The following is a 20,147-nucleotide window of genomic DNA, read 5'->3' as shown; positions in this document are numbered from 1 at the left end:
AAGCAGAAGCAGGCCAAGTTTGCACCTTAGTTAATCTTAGCACGGCTTTGATGACTAAAGCGATTGGCATAGCCAAAAATAATAGACTGCTGATTGTAGGCGACTTCAACGTCGCTCACCAGGCATAGGGCTACACGACAGCCACATCAAAAGGCACTGCACTGCAGTACACGATACAGCGGCACCGTCTCACCATCCTCACAGACCCCGCATACCCCATACGTCTAGGAAACAGCGTCTCCCGAGATACATGCCCTGACCTCACCCTCACTAAAGGGATACAGCAAGCTGCCTGGCACAACATGGAGGAAACTCTGGGCAGTGACCACTGCATACTTGCCACCACATTGAACGTTCGCATGCACGCCACCCGATAAAAAAGACAACACTCACAGATTGGACAGCTTTTCGCAAAGAGCGAGCGGATGACTCCTCAACCGGTATTTTGGGCCTCGAGCAGTGGGTGCGAGAGCTCCAACAAGACGTAGCCAGACATTCAAGACAGATCACACTCACCACATATATACCGGCCGTAGACCCGCACCTTCTACACCTCTGAGAAGCATGTCGAGGCCTTGTTAGGAGATGGAAGCACCAAAAACATAATCGTAAATTGAAACTACGTATAGCGAAACTCACGGCAACCGCGGAATGTTATGCTGGGGAGCTCACCCATCACAACTGGCGACAACTATGCAACAAGTTGCAGGGTAATCTTAGCACGGCCAAAACATGGTCGCTGCTACACCATCTTCTTGACCCCACACAAAGCAAGGCAATTAGCCAGAAAACAATTCAACGTATCCTCCACAACCATCCGGGTTCTGATGACGAAATCCTGGAGGAGTTGCGGGCACGGTACATAGGCGATTTCGAACCCGCACAAGGACAACCTCCAACCTACAGCGGGAGCGACAATTACAACCTCGACAAGCCGATCACTATCACTGAGGTGCAACAAGCACTCCATGCACTCACTCGAAACACCACTGAAGGCAAGGACAAAATAAATAAGCTCCTGCGCAATCTGGATGATGGCACCATTCAATCTCTAACTGACCTCTTTAATCAGCATTGGGAAGCGGGTACGCTACCAGCAGACTGGAAGCACATGGACAGCATACTCATTCCTAAGCCAGGCAAACTCTCCAGTTTAGAAATATGAGATCGATATCACTGACTTCATGCCTAGGCAAGCTTCTGGAACATGTAATTCTCAACCAACTTCAACCTTACCTAGAATCCAGCGATCTCTTTCCCGAAACAATGTTCGGATTCCGGCCCCACCTTTCTACCCACGACATCCTTCTTCAGCTAAAGGAAGAAGTCCTTGAGCGCATCTCGCCACACAACACCGGAGCGATTCTAGCACTCGATCTCAAAGGCGCTTTCGACAATGTGGCTCAGCATACCATCCTTACAAACCTAAGTCTCACGAACTATGGCCGTAAAACTTAGAATTACATACGCGCCTTTCTAAGCAACCGCACGGACAAAATAGGCATTGGCTCACTCAGAACTCCGACGTTACCTACCCGCAACAAAGGAACCTCACAAGGTGCTGCTCTGCCACCCACTCTTTTCAACATTGCTATGTTGAAATTACCTGACAAACCCAACGCAATACCAGGGATCAGGCATGCAATACACGCCGATGACATCACTATCTGGAACCAGTGGACCACCACTGGTTCCGAAGGAGAGAAGCAAGACGCCCTTCAACAAGCGACCGACGTAGTCCAGCAATATGCAAAAAGCGGTCTCCGGTGCTTTCCCGAGAAGTCGGAACTATTTGTCGTTCGACAGAAATTACGAAGAAAAAATGAAATAGCCCACATCACACTTACCCTCGACGGCAAAGAAATACCCACAGTAAACCGCATACGCATTCTCGGCCTCCACGTGCAACAGGACGGTGGAGGCGAATACACCATCCAACGTCTCAAGCAGACCACCTTCCAAGTCATGCGAATGGTCAGCCGCATCACCGCCAAACAATACGGACTGAAGAAGACGACATAACATAACTCGTCCAGGCCCTGATAATAAGCCGCATTGCCTACGCTGCCCCGTACTTGCCCCTCACTCGCAAGGAAATAGATTAATTAGATGTCCTTCTTCGGAAAGTATACAAGCAAGCGCTCGGCCAACCACTGGGAACAGCGACACTCAAGCTTGAACCCCTAGGAGTCTATAATACAATAATAGAAATTATAGACGCCCACCTCACAAGCCAACGAGAACACCTAGCCCTCACACATACAAGAAGAACAGTGCTAGCGCGCCTAGGATACCACACACGCAGCAAAGGCCACAAACACGCAATCCACCTGGCCCCCAACTTCCGAGAGCACATCAAGGTAGCCTCTATCCCCAGAAGCATGCACCCGGAACATCATGCCGATCGTCGCCAAGCTCGCGCAAAAACTCTACAGACAAAATATGGCAGTCTTCCCACCACACTATACACAGATGCCGCGCAGTACCCCCAAAAAGCAGCCATGATGGCCAGCGTTGTCAACTATAACCTACAAGAGGTGGTCTCGATGACGGTCCGCACTGCCAGCGCCCTCGTAGCGGAGGAGACAGCCATCGCCTTGGCCATCACCTCTAGTCTGACCAACGAGTACGTCATAATTATTACTGACTCCCAGGCAGCTTGCCGTAGCTACGCAAGAGGCAGAATATCTTCAATCGCCCACCGACTCCTCAAACAAGCCTCCCAATTCCCGGACGTTGAAATAGTGTGGACTCCAGGACACGAGTCCCTTCGTGGAAATCAGCGTGCGCATGCTGTAGCCCAAGCTCATGCCTCCCGGGCGCCACAAGAGAGGGATACGGCCGCATACCAACCACACTACAACACCACAGATTGAAGATACGACAATACCCACCTCCACACAAGACCCTCTCACGTGAAGACGCCGTAACATGGTGACAACTACAAACCAACACATACCCCCATTTAAGCAGGCTACACGCAATACACCCTACACTATATTCATACAAATGTCCCCTTTGTAATGATTACGCCTCCCTATATCACACCACATGGGCGTGCCCCAACGTGAAGGCGGCCCTGCAAATACCCAACTCCACACCCGAGCAGTGGGAATCTGTGCTGACTAGTTCGGACCCTCGTAACCAGCAGCAACTGGTGCGGCGGCCCCAGGAGACAACAAGAGCCGCAGAAGCCCTGAACTAAGGGCGCCTCCCGCACAAGCAGAAAGACACCTGCTTGTCCTTTCTTTTTAATAAATGTTTCTCCCCCTCCTCCTCCTCCTCGCTCGATACTTTTGGCCTCCAGCCAGTGGCGAGTGTGGAGGTCTCCACCGCTGCACCCGTTTTCCGACCCGTGGTTAGCCAGCCACATTTCTGCATGTGGATGGCCGTCCTTCCTGGGCTGGCACCCCTTCCTCCTGGCTGTAGGCCTTTCCTGAGGTGTGGAATTTCTGTGACCAAGGCTGGACCCCCCTGGCGTCGCATCAAGAGAAGCGGCACCTTCGCCTCTTCCACTGCTATGGCACGTTCTCCCTGACCTGGTTCTGATGACAACGGCGGCACCCTCTTGGACATTGCCCTGTTGGCTTAGCCTACTTTGGCCAAGTCAACCTTACCACTTGGCCTCGGGCAGCCTCCTTTGCAGGCTGGCCTCGGTCTCAGGAGGGGGGAATGTGGGAATTGAGGTACCTTCCCGCGCCTCGTCCCCCAGCTCACACATTGTGCTTTGCTCGGTCTCCAAGAACCGCTGCCGCAACGTCAACATGGTGGACATGGCTAGCGCACCGGAGCTAGTTTCCCACACAAAGCGTGCTTCTCTCTCCGACTCAAATCACAGCGCGAGCAGAGCCTCCGGGACACGCCCTGATTGGCCTCCCGAGTGGCGGCCCCCAGGCGACCTCTCCACCCGAGCTCTCTTCCAGTGAGCGCTTCCTCGCCGCGGCAGATGCTCAGAGGCCACAATGAACTCACTACATGGGACCTTTGCTCATGCCACTCCTCGTTTTCGCGCTTGGTGGACTGCTTACCGGCTAGCCCTAACGCAGCGGGTGCGCGTACTCGCTCGGTCTTGAGGTGAGCCTTTGCCGTAAGTGCCGTGGCTGTCGCACTGTGCTGTATCTTGAGTGAATAAACCCACATTTGTTGGCGATCTGACTCTGGAGCCTTCTCTGCGCCATGTCGACGAACCCTGCCGTAGCACCTTTGTGCGTTGCGGAGTGGAGGAACATCGTGCCCTTCCCTGACCGTCGTTCGTAGGGTGAGCCTTGTGAAAACCCATCACCACAATTGTTATAACCGATGTATTGTTAAAACCGGTATCGTTATAAGCGGGTTAGTCTGTATCCAGTATTGTTAGGCCTAAAGATGTCCTTAGTGTGATGGTTACTGGAATGCCCTAAATATAGAAATGGTGAGATTATATTTTGTAAAATCAGTCACGCTCAAAATATTATGTGTGCGTAATAAATGACACTAATGCTACGAGATGAAAATGTTATTAGACGAATAACTTGATTGGCATGCAATGATGTTAGCTGACTGTAATAAGTGTTTTTGCACGATTCAATGTTTATTTATTTATTTATTCAAAATACCTCCATAGGCCCTCGTTATGAGGGTACTACATTGGGGGGGAGGGGGGGGCGATCACAGGCACTGGTCATAGTTTGTACATACTAAAAGCAAGAGAATGTAACAGAAGTAATAATACAATGAAACATAGGTGATATACAAAATAATTAGGTCACAATTACTACAGACAAAACATTAGTACATATTAGGAGAACATAAGGCTACTGCAATGAAAAACACCAAGAAAACACGGTAAAAGTCCCCAAAAATTATAATAATAAGATTAGTCGACAAGTCGTGAGCGAACTAGATGTTGAAACTGTGGGGATGCGCGACTCTCACGCGTCCCCTGAGATCGTCTTTTCCCGCATGGCTCCATCTCTTGCAGTGCAGCTTCGCCGCGTGGCCTGGCGCCCGCGGCGCGACTGTTGAACTGCTAACGCCGCCTCACGGCGGGGTTACTTGGGGGCGCAGGGGAGAACACGCTGGGTCTTTGGGGGCGGCGGGCCAGCGAGCGCGGATCCATGCTTCTGCGAGACCATCTCGCGTGGCAGCCTTCGAACGCGCCACCGTTCACGTGACCGTACACGCGAACGATTAGGCGTTGGGATCCAGCATGGGGCGAACATGTTCGCTCGTTTTCCGGTCGTGGTGAGTCGGACTTCTAGATTTGTCGCGCACCCATCGGCATGTTTTGTGGATAGCAACTTGGCTAGCGGGCATTGATCTATGAAAGGTGCAATAAATGCCCTTGTGATTGTTTGCACTACTGCGTTGTTGTTCCTTTATCCCAAGAGTATGGGTTGAGACCCCACAAGGCTTAGTCAAGTCTGGTTCCATGGCAATGACTGATGGTAAGGCGTTCCATTCAGTTATTGTGCGTGGTAAGAACAAATATGCATAATGGGATGACTGGCAGTTAATGCGTTTGACTTTGAATGGATGGTCACGGCGTGGAAAAATAACTGGTGGTGACTGAAAGAAATCATAGCGAAGTGATGGATGGTGATAAAGCTTATGGAAAAGTGCTAGGCGAGAAATTTTACAGTGAAGTGCTAAGTTGTCCGACTCGGCTTTATGCTTTAATGAGGTGACGCTGGTGCAACGTGAATAATCGAAAATATAAATCACGCAACCCGGTTCTGCAAAGCTTCGATGTTGCTGATGATATAAGTTTGTCCGGGATCCCAGATGGCAGACGCGTATTCTAGTTTAGGATGGATTAATGTTGTGTATGCTAGCTTTTTAACATGCATTGGGGCTTCTTTTAAGTTATGTTTAAATAAGTCCGAGAGTATGGTTTGAAAAGGCAAGGGTAAAATTAATATGATTATTCCATGATAAGTTTGATTGAAGATTGATGCCAAGGTACTTGTAAGTAGTTGGGAGTTCCACATCGTTATCAAGGGAGTAGGTGGTTGGAATTCGTGGCCTATTGGTGAAAGACACGAGTTTAGTTTTGGAAATATTAATGGCATTAACCAATTAGAACACCATGCACTTATTGCGTCCAGGTCAGTTTGTAGTAAGTGGCTATCGTTTGTGGTAAGTGGCTTGTAGTAAGTGGTTTATCGATGTGTAACATCGATAAACTACACAATCGTCTGCAAATAGTCTGATTTTGGATGACACGCAACTGGGTAAATCATTAATATAAATTAGAAAGGTACAAGTACGCTGCCTTCTGGAACTCCAGACATAACATCAGCATAACATGAGTTGGAATTGTTAACTGATGTAAACTGAATTTTAGATGAGAGAAAATCGGTGATCCATGCAATTATAGTAGGTGAATGTTAAGCTGTGAAAGTTTAAGTAACAACCTATAGTGTGGAACACGGTCAAATGCCTTAGAAAAATCTAAAAATATTGCGTCAACTTGGAATCCAGCGTCTATTAGTGCGTGTATGTCGTTAATAAATCCGGCAAGTTGGGTGTCCCATGAGTAGCCCTTGCAAAAACCATGCTGATGCTTAAAAGTTATGTTATGGTCTTCAAGGAAGTTGATGACTTGACTGTGTATGATATGGTCGAGTAAATTACAAATAGTGCTGGTTAAGGAGATGGGAAGATAATTAAGGGGAGAAGCACGATCACCTGATTTAAAAATGGGTATTATTTTAGCAATGCGGCAGTCATTAGGAATACCACCAGTTGATAGTGACTGGGAAAATAGAGCGGTTAAAGGGACACTAAAGGTTACCAGAAACTCAAGTTAAAGTGGTAGAGCAATGTTCTAGAACGTCTAAGATGTCAATATAATCGCGAACAGAGCTATAGTAACCGAGAAATTGAGGTAAATGTGTGACACGATTTGAGACTCCCCAGCGACATTCGGGTACTAGCCCGATGACGAAAGCACTCCTCATAATTTGTGTTACTAATACTCAACTACTCGTATTAAAAATATTATTTCATTCAATTATAAGGCATAAAAAAATGATACTTGTCTACGTGTATTCGATTCTAAGAAAAAATAACATTTTGACGTTACCCTTCAGTAATATGGGGGTTCGAAAGGTTTCGCTTTCGCTCGACTCTGCGCGCTCGACTCTGCGCCGAGCACGCTTTGGAGTTTCAGTAGTTTCGTTATTGCGTCGTGCTGTGAGGGCTCTGCTGGCTCACGAAACTTTCACTTGGAACAAGCAGCGAGAATGCCATGTCCATGTGATGTCGTGGGAAGCCCTCGTCACTTTCCCGGTCCGGAGAGCCGGTGTCGAGGCCGCCGTCGTAGTACGCAACGACGCCGGCAGCGCGAGCCCTCAACAGCAGGTCGTGCTCGTCAGTGCACAAATCGCTGACGTTGAGCCCACCATCGCGAGCCAATCTGTCGGTGTCAGGGTCCATTGCGACGAGTGTCGAAGTTTGCGTCATAGAATGAAGTACCAGCTTATTAGCCCCGAGAACGAACACGAGCGGCGCTGCGAGCGCCGCTCGCGTGACGTCAGGGCACGGACTCGCGCCTGTCGTCTGCTACAGTTCGGGCGTTGTCCGGGCGCTTTCTGCGGTGTTTTCGTTTGTTCGCCCTCGTTCTCTCTGCTTGTATACTTATGGTGGTTGTCTCAAATATATTTTTACGACGTCTTCCTTTGCGAACATTTATTCAAAGAGCTCATTTCTTAGACAACAATGCAGCTCTCGAAGGCAACGCTACAGTGCCAGCCGAAGCTACGCAGACCAGCCCATTGCGGGTTTTTCATACGCGGACAGACAATCGCAAGAGCATAGCCTATAGGAATCCAGTTATGATACCATACCTGCCGCGGTGCAACAAGTATGTCACAAAGCTGGCTATATATGACTTCTACAGCAGTTACGTTAATTTTATTCCGCTAAAACAGGTTTGCTCACGACGAGTAGTTTATGGTATAATATCGAATTTTCGCATTTCCTCACAGAAACGCTCGGCAGTAGCACGAGGACTTAACTAATACTGGAGCTTAGATTCTACATGCCTCACTTGCTTCTTTAACTGCTTGTCAACATTAGGCGGTTCTTCACGTGTTCATTTTTTTTAAACGGCGGAAACTTGAAGTAAAGTTAATGAAGGCTTACAGCTATTTACAGAGCACAAATAGGAATGTACCAATATATATTCCCTTTTCCGTGCTACACGTTCAACTCACCTCTTTAGAGCGCGTTTGTTAATGATTAATAATATATGTTATGTTCCTCTATTTTTGTCTATGTTACCTAGTGTATATCATTTATTTATTTCAATGCCGCAGTGTGTTTTGCATTGTTATTGTGGAAATGTTTCACTGTTCTTTCATATATTGTATAACTGCAATGTTTTGTGGCCACTATATAAATGTAATTTATATGGCGCTTGATGTGTTACCCCATGCAGCCATATTGTACCTAAGGGGGTGAGGTTACCTCAAGCCACGTCTGTGCGACTTTTTTCCCTCATCCACCTCCACTTACCACTCCTCTGTACATGTGTGTGTGTAAATGAAAATTATTAAATCAAATCAAACTCACTTGAGAAATTTACTGGTGCTTGCTGCTTGAGGAATATACATGACGAATCTGTTTGGCGAACTGACACAGGCTGCTCGGCCCAATTTTGTTAGTGAAGTATGCCTGCTGGACCGCATCGCTGCAGCCAGAAAGAAGTCGAAGCGTCAATGATTAGTAGTATGGGACATATGGAAGATATCGAAATTCCCCCGGTGGAGGGTCAGAAATCAAGTGAAAGTATATGCAAGGCTTGTGGTGCTTTCTTTATTATTGTTTGCGATTGGATTGGAGCAAACTTAATTTGCCTGCAAGGTTCTCTTTTATGTACCGACGAAGCGAATAGTTATCCGTTTGTATAATTGAATAACGCTGGATCGAGACATGGTGAGACAGAAGGTGCTTGAATTTTCCTTTTGTATACAGGAAATCTAAGCTGTGGTGTAGTAGCTCGAGAATACTTTAGCCATTCCAGTTGGCGCTGTAAAAAACATGCTTTATGGTTTTAATTCGAAGTTGTAGTGAACTGATGGGTTTCGCGAACATAGCGTGCCTCGCCATACGAACAGTCGAGTGCTACCGTTACGTGATCAGGGGCGCGCCATATTGTCGATAAAGGCTACTGAGGGCCACTATGAAACATTTCATCACTTTCAATTGAGTGGCTCTCGATCTTAACAACGAAACTTTTCTCTCAGGTGATTGCTACTATGGTGTTTGTGAAATAACTATGTAAATACTCTACATGACGCGCCGTCGTGTTAGCAGCCATGAGCAATTCGTTTTTTTGGAGGCCTGTTTCAGAGGGGGATGAAAGTAGCAGCAAACTTTTTCATAAGAAATGCGCGCCTAACTATTTTTTTTTGCGCATTAATGAATGACCATATTTGAATAGAACAACACACCAGAGTAATAGGAATCATGATGAGAGCTTCGCTGGGCAGTGTCTTTCTAAAATCAGATAACATGTTGACGCCAATTACCAAATTTTTCTTCCACGTAAAATGCAATGCCTCTCATAGCTAAATACTAAAGGAATGTTAAATGTTTAGCGAAGCATCATACACAACTTCGCGCGTTGAATTTGCAGATATTCTTTTTTTAGTCAAAATATACCGATAGACACGGCGCATATATGCATTGCAAAACCTAGTAGACCCCTTTAACGCTACTTAGCTTGCGATATCCAAGCCGCAAAGTTTCTCGACTCACACGCTTTTGAAGAAGAAACTGTGGTTAAGGTATGGCAGCTGAAAGAAGCCGACGTATTCTTCAATACGTACGGCTCGAGCCACCCATACCCCAAGCGTACACGAAGGGAACGAGCGCGCGCGGCAGCCGAGCGAGCCGGAGCGAGCGGCGTCCTGGCCGTGACGTCACTCGCGAGAGGGCGCCACTCCTAATTCTCGGGGCTAATGGGCGTCTTGCGCTGGAGTTTGAGGTATAGTAGCGGCACCTGGTGGCAGTGGGGGAAACGACATCTGGGTCGTGCCAGCTTGGGTCGTATTGAGCCCTGGCTGTGGCGAAGCACGTTTCCAGGCCGAGTGTTGCGTCGATTCGCACTTTTTTCTGCCCTTTTGCGAGTGCGAAAAGGCTCGTCACTTCTCACAGACCACGCTGACCACACTGCGAGCTCGCCGCAGCCTATAGTTTAACGAAAACGGACTCTCCGTGTGCCGTGGGACGTAATGCTGGGAGCAGAAGGAATCAGTGATGCCGATCCGGGGAGACCTAGCCCAGCCTCGAAAAGGCGTCACCGTCATTACTTCTGCGTCGTGGGCTGCCATGAACCAAAAAGGCCTGAATCCCAACATCAGATTCTACCGTTTTCCTTCAAGGCCACATGAAGCGGAGCGTCGGGCGCGCTGCATAGCTGCAGTTCGTCGCGCTGAGTAAGCAAAACTTCGTGCCATGCTGACTGCTTCGCCTGTCTTGAAGCTTGCTTGATTATCTGCGATGGAAATTTCGGTCTTTTGCACCTACAGTACCGACAGCAGACCAACATAGCAGCAGGCATGGCTGGTAATTCACGATTCGAGACCCGCCCACAGAAACAATTAACAATTCGATCGATGCGAAGTGGTGAAGTGTGTGCAAATGAGCACAAATGGTCGGGCTCATTCGATGACAATTCACTACTATTCTACGAGCAGCACAGGTTAAGAGAGTTAAATGCGCTCATCCTTGATCTCAAGCCACCACGTTGAGACAGCGCAGCAAAGCAATATTGATTGCAGCACATCGATGTTCGAGCGCTGTCATTAAAAGCTACATCAAGTGAGCAGCGCACGAGCTCGCGCTGCAGCTCGATTCACACGTACGTTTCGCGGCATTGCAGTCAACAAAGATTGCAGGAGGCCCGCCATTTGGCGGCATCTCGAAAGACCGCTGCCGTCGCGGCGCGTACGATCGTGCACTCGAGCAGTTCGTACATCGCGGCGCGTACCGTCATGTGCTCGAGCAGTTCCGTACACATGATGTCTGCTTATCGCTGCTGTGGATTCATTTATAGCACGCATTTCCTCACATCTGTGCGCCTGAATCTAGCAGCTAGCGTGCAAACCTTACCTGTAGTTCCACTTCGTATGCGACTCGCTTCACTTGCGATTGACACCGTGCTAAAACTTTGCCACCTAATTCTTGAACGGCGTACACGTATTCGGCACTGCATAATTTCTTGCCTTTACGCAGCGTGCCACCCCTGAAAAAATCTTCGGCGGCCGATATACGCAGCAAGCCGTGCTACAACACAAACGAAAGTGGCGGGTCCATATTGTAAACGTGCTTTCCAAAGCAGACGACCGAGCTTGGTACGACCCATTTTAGGACAGAGGGCGCTTTTTAGCACCTTTCATTTAGCACCTTTTTAGCACCCTGGGCAGTGCAAGAGCCCCATGTTCGCGCGTTTCTCCTTCCGCTAGCCACCATACTCCCGCTTTCGCTCTGCTGTCGGCTCTGTCTTGGCTGTTTCTGGCCGTGCGTTTGCGTTTTGCGCAGAAAAGCCGTACCGCCGTCTGCGGATGCTGTTCTGCTCACCGATGGCGCAACGTCACTACGAGACCATGATGTCAGTACTCCTCGATCGGAGGGCGGGCGATTTGAACTGCGCTAGAGGTACGCGGACGCTTCAGAACGCATTTTCTCTTAAAATAAGTCTCTCCTTGGCACGAAACAAGCGTTTCCGAGGTTTCTGTGATGGTATTTCAACAGTCCACGTTGACTTAATAGTAACCTTTAGTGCCCCTTTAACATAGAACAAATACTATGCGATGTATTCTTTAAAATTTTGTTATTGAAACCTAGATGGTCGGCACTAGATGACATTTTAAGATTGGTTAGTAGTAACCAGCCTCACTGGTTACTACCACATGCATTATGATTCCCACTAATGTCTTTAAGGTTGGCAATGAGTTAACATTTTCATGAAAGAAAATTGTTACAAATGTATCATTAAGAAGTTGAGCGCAATCTGAATCAGGGATAGGAACACTATAAGAATCAGTAAGAATGATGTCAGTGCGAATTCCAGGGTTCACCACATGCCAAAAGCGACGAGTATTATTTTTTAGCATGGATGGTAAATCATGAGAAAAAAAAGTTATGGCAAGTAGATTTTAACAATGCATTATAAGCCTTTTCACACGGTTTGTGTTTATCATGGGCACTCGCTAGACCCGTCAGCTTTGCCTGCCTGTAAAGTCTCTTCTTTTTGTTATTAAGCCCCTGAAGCTTGTTGGTAAACGAAGGAGAACTGATTTTGCAGGAAATGGATAACATAGGAATGTAGGTGTCAATGAGTGAACTATGGGTGGCTTTAAAGAGGACCCAGTTCTGTTCAATGGAACGTGAATAAAAAACATGCAGAAATTGATCTGAAAATGTTGTTAATTCATTGTTAATTGCGTCGAAATTGGCTTTACCGTAACACCTTATTTTCTTTTTGGTAATTATTCTTTTGCTCACACAAAAGTTAATGCATCCAGTTATAACATCACGGTCAACGATGCCTGCTTCATGAGTTATGTCAGAAAATATATCAGGATTGTTAGTTAAAACTAAGTCTAGTATATTGGCAGAAGTTTCAGTGTTGGTTGACTAATAAGTTGGGTTAATGAAAAGTCAAGACAAGTGCTGAGAAAGGTATGTGCGGCCACATCCGTGGCCGATACACAGAGCGTCGACCAATCGATATATGATATGATAATTGCCAAATATGATAATTGCCAACCTCTGAAAAAGCACGCGCACCTCGTTCAGCACTCGATGATACTCATAGGAAAATGGGTGCACGGTAAAAAATAGTTAATGTGAGAATGAAGAAAAGCACAATAAAGCTACATGTGAGCAGAAAATGACAAATATGGCCGTGCTTTAATTACTTTAGGTGCAATGATCAACTGCTGTGATTATGTGGTGGAAGTGGACTGAAGGTGCTCAGGTGACAAAATTGGTGTTGTTATGGTAGTGTACCACATTGTTACTTGTCTTGTTACTATGTACTATATACTGTACCACTTTCCTTTCCTCTATAATGCCTCTGGCCCTGTGGGTATGACAAATAAATAAATAAGTAAGTGAATAAATAAATAAATGCCTCTAACCATTCTCCCACCAACTTGGCTTGTCTATGGTCTAATGCTTAATGGTCGATGCAACCTGGATCACAGGAAGGTGACATCAGATTGGGGATGTGTCGCTTATGAAGGGATACGTGGCTTTCGAATGATTTTCTTTAACATTTGAGCTACAACCAAAAACAGTGGAAGGTTTACGTAGTATTATGTGCTGGTCTTAAATATATAGCTTATGTTACTGTATGTCCTACCATTCTTGCTTAACAAACATATTGACAAAAATGTTTTGCCATGTCTCTAAAAAAACATACTGCACAGTTTTTGTTATACTCTTTGCCATTATAACCTGCACTAATAAAGGGGTACCATAGGACGAGTTTTGTCACTCTAGCTTGTGCGGAACTAAAGTTCCAAGTATTTCAAGTTCATGTTTGCAGTACAGGCATACTTACTTCAGTCAAAATTTTCATTTTCTTAATTTAAAGCAATTGCATTATTTGGTAGTTTAAAGCACTTACTAAATACGAAGGTTCTAAATGAAAAAAGAATGATTAAAGTTCGACTTGTGGAGGCTAAGAAAACCTGATCAGAAGATTGCGCACTGCGCTGAAAAAAATGAAACTACAAAAATTGCAAAAAAAGCAAGTTATTCTTTTCAAGAGTTGTGCAACCAACAAAATAGCTGGACATGATGTGGGAAAGTCAATAATGCTGTGACAAATGTCAGATCTATTGAAGCTGTATAGAGGCCTAAAATATTTAAAGTACATAAAATATACAAGTATTAAAATACTGTCAAGGACAAGTGATATGAGCAATGACCATAAAATATATTCTAAAATGAAAATACCCAAGAAAAATGTGTCCATTCCACTAGTCCTATCGCCTCACGAAGAGCCTTGAGAACAAGGGTCTGGAGGCAGGTACTCTACTAAACACTAAGCTTGCAGCAAAACCCTCTAGATAGAGGGAGGGCTATGAATCTCTTGGGCTAATGACATGCAGTACATCATCAACTAAAAGTTAAGCACTGCCTTGGTTTAAAACAGAGGTTCTGGGCGAAGAAACAGTGTCAAATGTAAGGGGATAACTTTGTTTGTATGCCAAAGGAAAGTGTCGTCTTTGCTCTGTTTCTGGTTCCCGGCATTGCAGCAAGACGTGGAGTACAGTCAGCCTTTCACCACATGTGCCACTGAGTTCAGTGCCAGTTAAGAGGTATGAATGTATGCCACACGTACGACCTATTCTGAGGCGGCAGAACAGAACTTCAGATCATGATGACTTTGTTAGTGATGGCGAGTTGTCTAGAACTGGCTTAATTAGTTGGAGCTCATTCTATGTTTGCCATTCCACAGGTGTTGCTCACATTTGACGTCTCAGCCTTACGCGGTGCATCAGTACCAGTTCCGTCTCATTCAGAAAGACTTCTCCAATGCATGAGACAGGCAGCCGAGACCGTGAACTGTTTTGTGTACGTCCCTCCATACGTGAATAGTCGCGATAAGCGGTGAATGTTCTCTCATTTTCATATTTTCGTGTCTTTCCACACTGCTTTTAAGTGCTGTTCAAATTCGCCGAAAATACATTGTGTATCTAGCCGCATTCTTGGCCTTTACGTACGGGAGACTGCGAAACCACGATGTTAGAACACTGTTTAACTGCGCTAACAAATGGACCACAGAGACAGCATGGAACACGGACGGGCACAGTCTTTCCCATGCTGTCTGTGTGGTCCGTTTGTTAGTGCAGTTAAAAAATGTTCGCTAATATGTCCCAACTCGCCCAACAACAAGTTCTTCTAAACTACAGATGTTAGAACCATTGAGAAATACTATGTTGTGTCACCTGCCGCGATCATCAAAACCCGTATACCTGGGATAATTCAAGCGTGTTTTCAGGCATTTGAGATCCACTAAATTGACTTAAATTGACTCTACCGACATGCCTCGCGCCAACTTTCTAGTGAGAACACCCCTCCAACCCTCCAAACAACACCTAACACTCCAAAACACCCTCCAACACCCTCCAAAAAAAAAAATTGTAGCACTAATGGAAGAGAAAAAGTTACGAGAAGGTTTACAGTATCAAGCAAACAATAAGAAAAAAATAACGTAACGACAACAGTTGCAAAGTTCACATACAGATTCTCATCAAGTAAAAAAAATCGTAGTTTGCATCGATTTATTTCTTCTACATTTGCACTTATATTCGTTTTAGCGGGTTTCCGTTTGTACTCCTGTAGATCACGAGCATGAATTCGCAACTGTGAAAGGCCATTATAACGCCCATACAGTTGGCCTAGCTGAGTTCACGGCCACCTGCGCACACAAGAATTCTAAAACTACAAAGCCAGAACCGCTTAGAAATTGTTCTATATTTAGTTACCCATCGCGATCAGAAAAACACACCTATCGCGGATAAATCAAAAATTTTTAGACACGAAAGATTTATGAAATAGGTTGCAGAAATTTCCAAAACACTGCCGATAAGTGCCTACTCAGAAGCCCCCCCTTTTGTGATCAATGCGAGCGCATCGTGCACATTATTATTTTAAACGCGAGTAGCAGTATGGACTCTTTGTCGCAGAGAACCCGGTGGCAGAGTCATTGGAGTCGTTTGGGAGCGGAAGTTTCAGCGTATATATACGTGTACGTATACATATGCTGCATATACATGTACATATATTCGTTTGCGCTAATTTCCATTTGTACTCCTGTAGATCACGAGCAGGTATCCGCAACTGATAAATTGCATGTATTGCAAGTACGGTGGCAAAGGACATCAATAGCTTTCCTGCGTGAAGTGTACAAACAATGTCTATCTGATCGCAGACGCTTACGCTGTAGCTTAAAGGGAGCCTAACCAGGTCTGGCCATTTTGAGCTGACAAGCGGAGAGCATACACTGCACGATAACGATCGTGTCTGAAAAGTATTACATCGCTACATGCCACAGAAAGATCTGCACTTTCAAACCAAACTCAGTTTTTTCCTTCTCCTCACGGCCGCCGCACTCCAAGCAGGAGGATGACGTACTTGTGTGCGTGCACCAACGTACTGGTGTCTGCAGTGTGATGTCGCTCGTTGCAGCACAAAAATGTATATTCATTGATCTTGAATGTTTCATTTATTTCATGACTGTGCCTCTTCCAGCCGCTTGCGGCATGCTGCATGTCTTGGCCTGCACGAGGGTCCCCTTTCTGTGTTTTTGTTCAGTTTTGTTCATTTTTCGCATGCTTTTTTTTCTCATTCTCTACCTTCTCTTTCTCTTTCCTTTCTATTTCTTTTGTTTTTCTAATAGTGCTCATTCCTACATTCTATTTTTTTTTTGTTGTTGTATGGTTGTTTTCATTCTTTACATTCACCTTTGTATTTGCGTATTCTCTTTTCTAGTCACTTCACACCACAGCTGGCCCTATTAGAAACTCTATTTTATGTTTCATATTAGAGCTTTTACTCCGCTACAGCCCACGACCGGTTAAGCACATCTCAACTCTATGCCTTGCCTTCTCCTCTTCTATGCTTTCATTTTTTGACCACCTTGGTTACGCTCTGCCGGTGAAGTGTTTGCACTCTCCTTGCTTCCCCTGCGAGGATTGCCCGGTCGGCCTTTTGTGCTAAACTGTGCAGCCCTCGCTCAGCCTCCATCAAAACCTTTTAGATTTCTTCAAGTATACGAAGCGCCTGCTTTACCTGGTCCCACTCTTCCTGAATTAAGGGTACCTGGTGCTCCTTCCGGTGGCTTTTATGAATTGGGCACCTGCAGTTGCTGTCATCCAGCATTCATGCCAGCCATTACTCATCATCACATTTTGTATTAATAAACACTCTGCACGAGTGCTTTCCATTCTCACTGAGCAGACCCTTAGAATGCCACACATTACTGTGCTCAACTGTCACCGTATTTATTCGAATCTAGGCCAATAGCTTTTTTTCAAATAATCATATACAGTGAAAGCTTGTTAATTCGAACTTCAATAATTCGAATTTATGGATAATTCGAACTGTAGGATTTGGTCCGGCCAAGCTCCACAGAAGTCTATGTATAAAAAAGTCCGTTAATTCGAACGCGAGAAGGTTCCCTCACGAATAATTCGAACTACGCTCACCTGGCACGCGGCCAGAGAAAAGCGCCTACTGCCTACACACAAGGCTGTATTGCCTCCGAAACGGAGAGAACGGCGAGAGAAGGCAAAATCGGAAAAAAATCTAACCGACGCGGGGTCAGCCAGAAGGCAGTGGCGGCCGCCGCCTCTCCGTTCCACGTAACCTCCAAGACTTCTTGCCCGTTGCGAATCTCGGAGGCTTTGCAAATCTTGTACAGCTGCTAATGTTGTGCGGAGATGGCACGGCAAGCGCCAAAACACAGCGAATCAAGTACGTCGCAGCTGCGCTTGCAATCAAGAACCAAGGAATCAGCGCCTTCGCCACCTTCACATGTTCAGCGTCTTTGTCTCGGCAGTCTTCATCGGTTGTGCACCTCTGTTTTCAGCTTAGGAGGTATCGGCCGTCGCGAATCATTGTGATAGTGTTAAGCCTCGGCTAACGTTCGTTTCGGTGGACATCGGTGGTGTGGCACAGTCGGACCCAGAGCTTCGACTTGAAGATGGCGTGTGCCCGTGGCACACGCCATCACTTTCTGACACGCCAAATTTCTGACATGCCCTACTGCTTCCAAATCGCAGTGTACTGTTGCTCTGCTTCACTTTCGTTAGTTCGAACTTTCTTTAATTCGAACTGAAGTGGCTTCCCCTTGCAGTTCGAATTAACGAGCTTTTACTGTACCAAAGTCTAGAGATCTGCTTAGATTCGAGGATTTTAAAAAATGCGCCAGTTTGCAATAGAAAATGACAACTAAGGTGCATAGCTAGCGCCATCTAGAAAAGTCAGTATTGCAGCCGTTACTAGCTGCGTCAGTAGACAACTGAAGTACACAAGCAACGTCGCCATTTGGCCTGTGTCGTATCGGTACGGTGGCTAAGTACCGGCATGCGGGCTGGTGTTATCATAATGGCACCAAACACGCGATACCACAAACAAAGAGTTGTGCTAGCTGCAGAGGCACCGTCAAATGTTCAAGACAGGCGGAACATCAGCATCGATGAGAAAAACATCCATCGTATGAGGGGGCAACAGGCCTTTTGCGTGTGCCGCAACGAGATGATAGCGATAAGGAAGTAAGCACGCGATAACAGAGAGGAGCTGATCACTGAGATCGAGCTCCGTTTCGACACGTACGAGCCATGTCATACTGTCTGTGCATGCATATGTGCGCGGACACAAGCTTAAGCACGTCCGCAAGCATACGAGGCTAGCAGCAATGATGACGTAGAGTGAGCTCGGCATGTTCATATTAAATAAATACTGTTTTCATTTTGTGAATGCTGTCCTCACTTTTTTGTTCGGCGTACATTAGAGGTACACCAAACATTTCATTTTTTTTTTCTTTTTTTCTTTTTTCATTTCATTTTTCATTTTTTCTGGCTTCGGACATTTGGGGATCAGCTTAGAATCAGGGCTGGCCTAGATTTTAGTAAATACAGTATTTTTCCAATTGGATTTTTCTTCCAATTTAGTGCCTTGGGTAGTCTTACAATCCTTTTCATTTATTTTTATTGACTTTTATGCCCGTTATTGCTTTAAGTAGGAGCGGGCTTACCCCCACTTTCTTTTTGCCGAATGTTACCGGCAAAACGGAGTCTGCTAGCCTTTTAACACATTTCCAGTGCTTTTTGCCGAACTTGTGGACCACGCAGTACTACCGATATGGAGGCACATCGCCATTCGTGCAAGTCTTTCGTGCAATAATGCGCAAACGATGCACAAGCATGCAGGCAGTTGAACTTTGCGCGTGCTACGCAGGCCGATGAGACGCCTCCATTTTGCCATGTGATGACAAACAGCCATTGACACACTCGCATCGCTTTTTATTCATTTGCACTTTTGTCTGCATTGATGCGACGCACAAGGCTCATTTTAGGCAGATGGCTATGAAATATGGCAGCACCGCAAATAGATGTTTTTTGCAATGTTTTCGCGGAAAACCACACTGAGTTTGCTCATTTATTTGACAATTTCTTAAATACTATGCGTCTCAAAGGCTCGAAACTTCAGATATGGGTGGAAAGGACCCTAATAAATACAAACATGACAAATGTTTTTTTTTTTTCATGATTTTTCTGTCCTAAAGACCCTCATGCCCCCGGAACCCATTTCACATCAACTTGTGTTACTGGGTATATGCCACTACTCATGTGTTGCTCTTCAATTAAGTTCTTTCATCCCAACTTGATTCACTGGGTATGGGAATCTAAGTACAGTAATACCTTGTTAATTTGACCCTCATTAATTTAGAAAACTGGATAATTTGGACTCGTCCTTTGGTCCCGGCAGGAGTATGCATTATCTAATGCAATTAAACTCTTATTTCAGACATATTTGGCCGCACATCAGTTAATTCAGACGAATCTTGGAGGTTGACGAATGCTGGAGCATCGCAAATGTGCAATGCAAAAGAGCGGAAATGGCATTAGTGCATCATTAGTCCGCATCGCTATAGTTATCAGTGGAAATCGCACGTGAATGACAGAAATGACAGAACGCTTCGTGCCTATTTGTGCCTTTAAAGCCTTTATTCCTGCGTTTACCGTCACGCAGAGTTCCGCATTGGCCGTGTGCCTTCATGACTGTGTAGTCACCATCCATGATCGCGTCAATAGTGGCCACGGTGTTGTCTGCAGCAGTGGATGCAAACTGTTTCGTTTTGACTCGGTACGCGGATCGGTCGCGTGCCTTCATAACAAGGTAGTCGTCATCCATGATCGCGACGATAGCGGCCATGGTTTCGTCTGCAACAGTGGAAGCAAACAATGGTTTCGTTTTGACTCAGTACGCACGTCGGTTGCGTGCCTTCATAACTATTAGTCGCTATCGCTATCGTCACGTGCTTTCGTAACTATGTAGTCGCCATCCATGATCGCGTCGCTATCGCTATAATCGCGTGCCTTCATAACTACGTAGTTGCTATGCATGATCGCATCGCT

At 45.9% G+C, this 20,147-nt stretch overlaps 1 protein-coding gene across 9 annotated transcripts in view; it reads right to left on the bottom strand.

Moving 5' to 3' along the window:
- Positions 1-20,147, bottom strand: part of tefu (Serine/threonine-protein kinase tefu) — a 1,084,056-nt gene that overhangs the window by 926,792 nt on the left and 137,117 nt on the right. The gene's annotated exons all lie outside the window — the stretch shown is intronic.

Source organism: Dermacentor albipictus, chromosome 5 (genome assembly GCF_038994185.2).
Source record: "Dermacentor albipictus isolate Rhodes 1998 colony chromosome 5, USDA_Dalb.pri_finalv2, whole genome shotgun sequence".
Lineage (NCBI taxonomy): Eukaryota > Metazoa > Arthropoda > Arachnida > Ixodida > Ixodidae > Dermacentor > Dermacentor albipictus.
The sequence above is the reverse complement of the archived record's forward strand: the minus strand, read 5'-3'. Positions and strand labels throughout refer to the sequence as shown.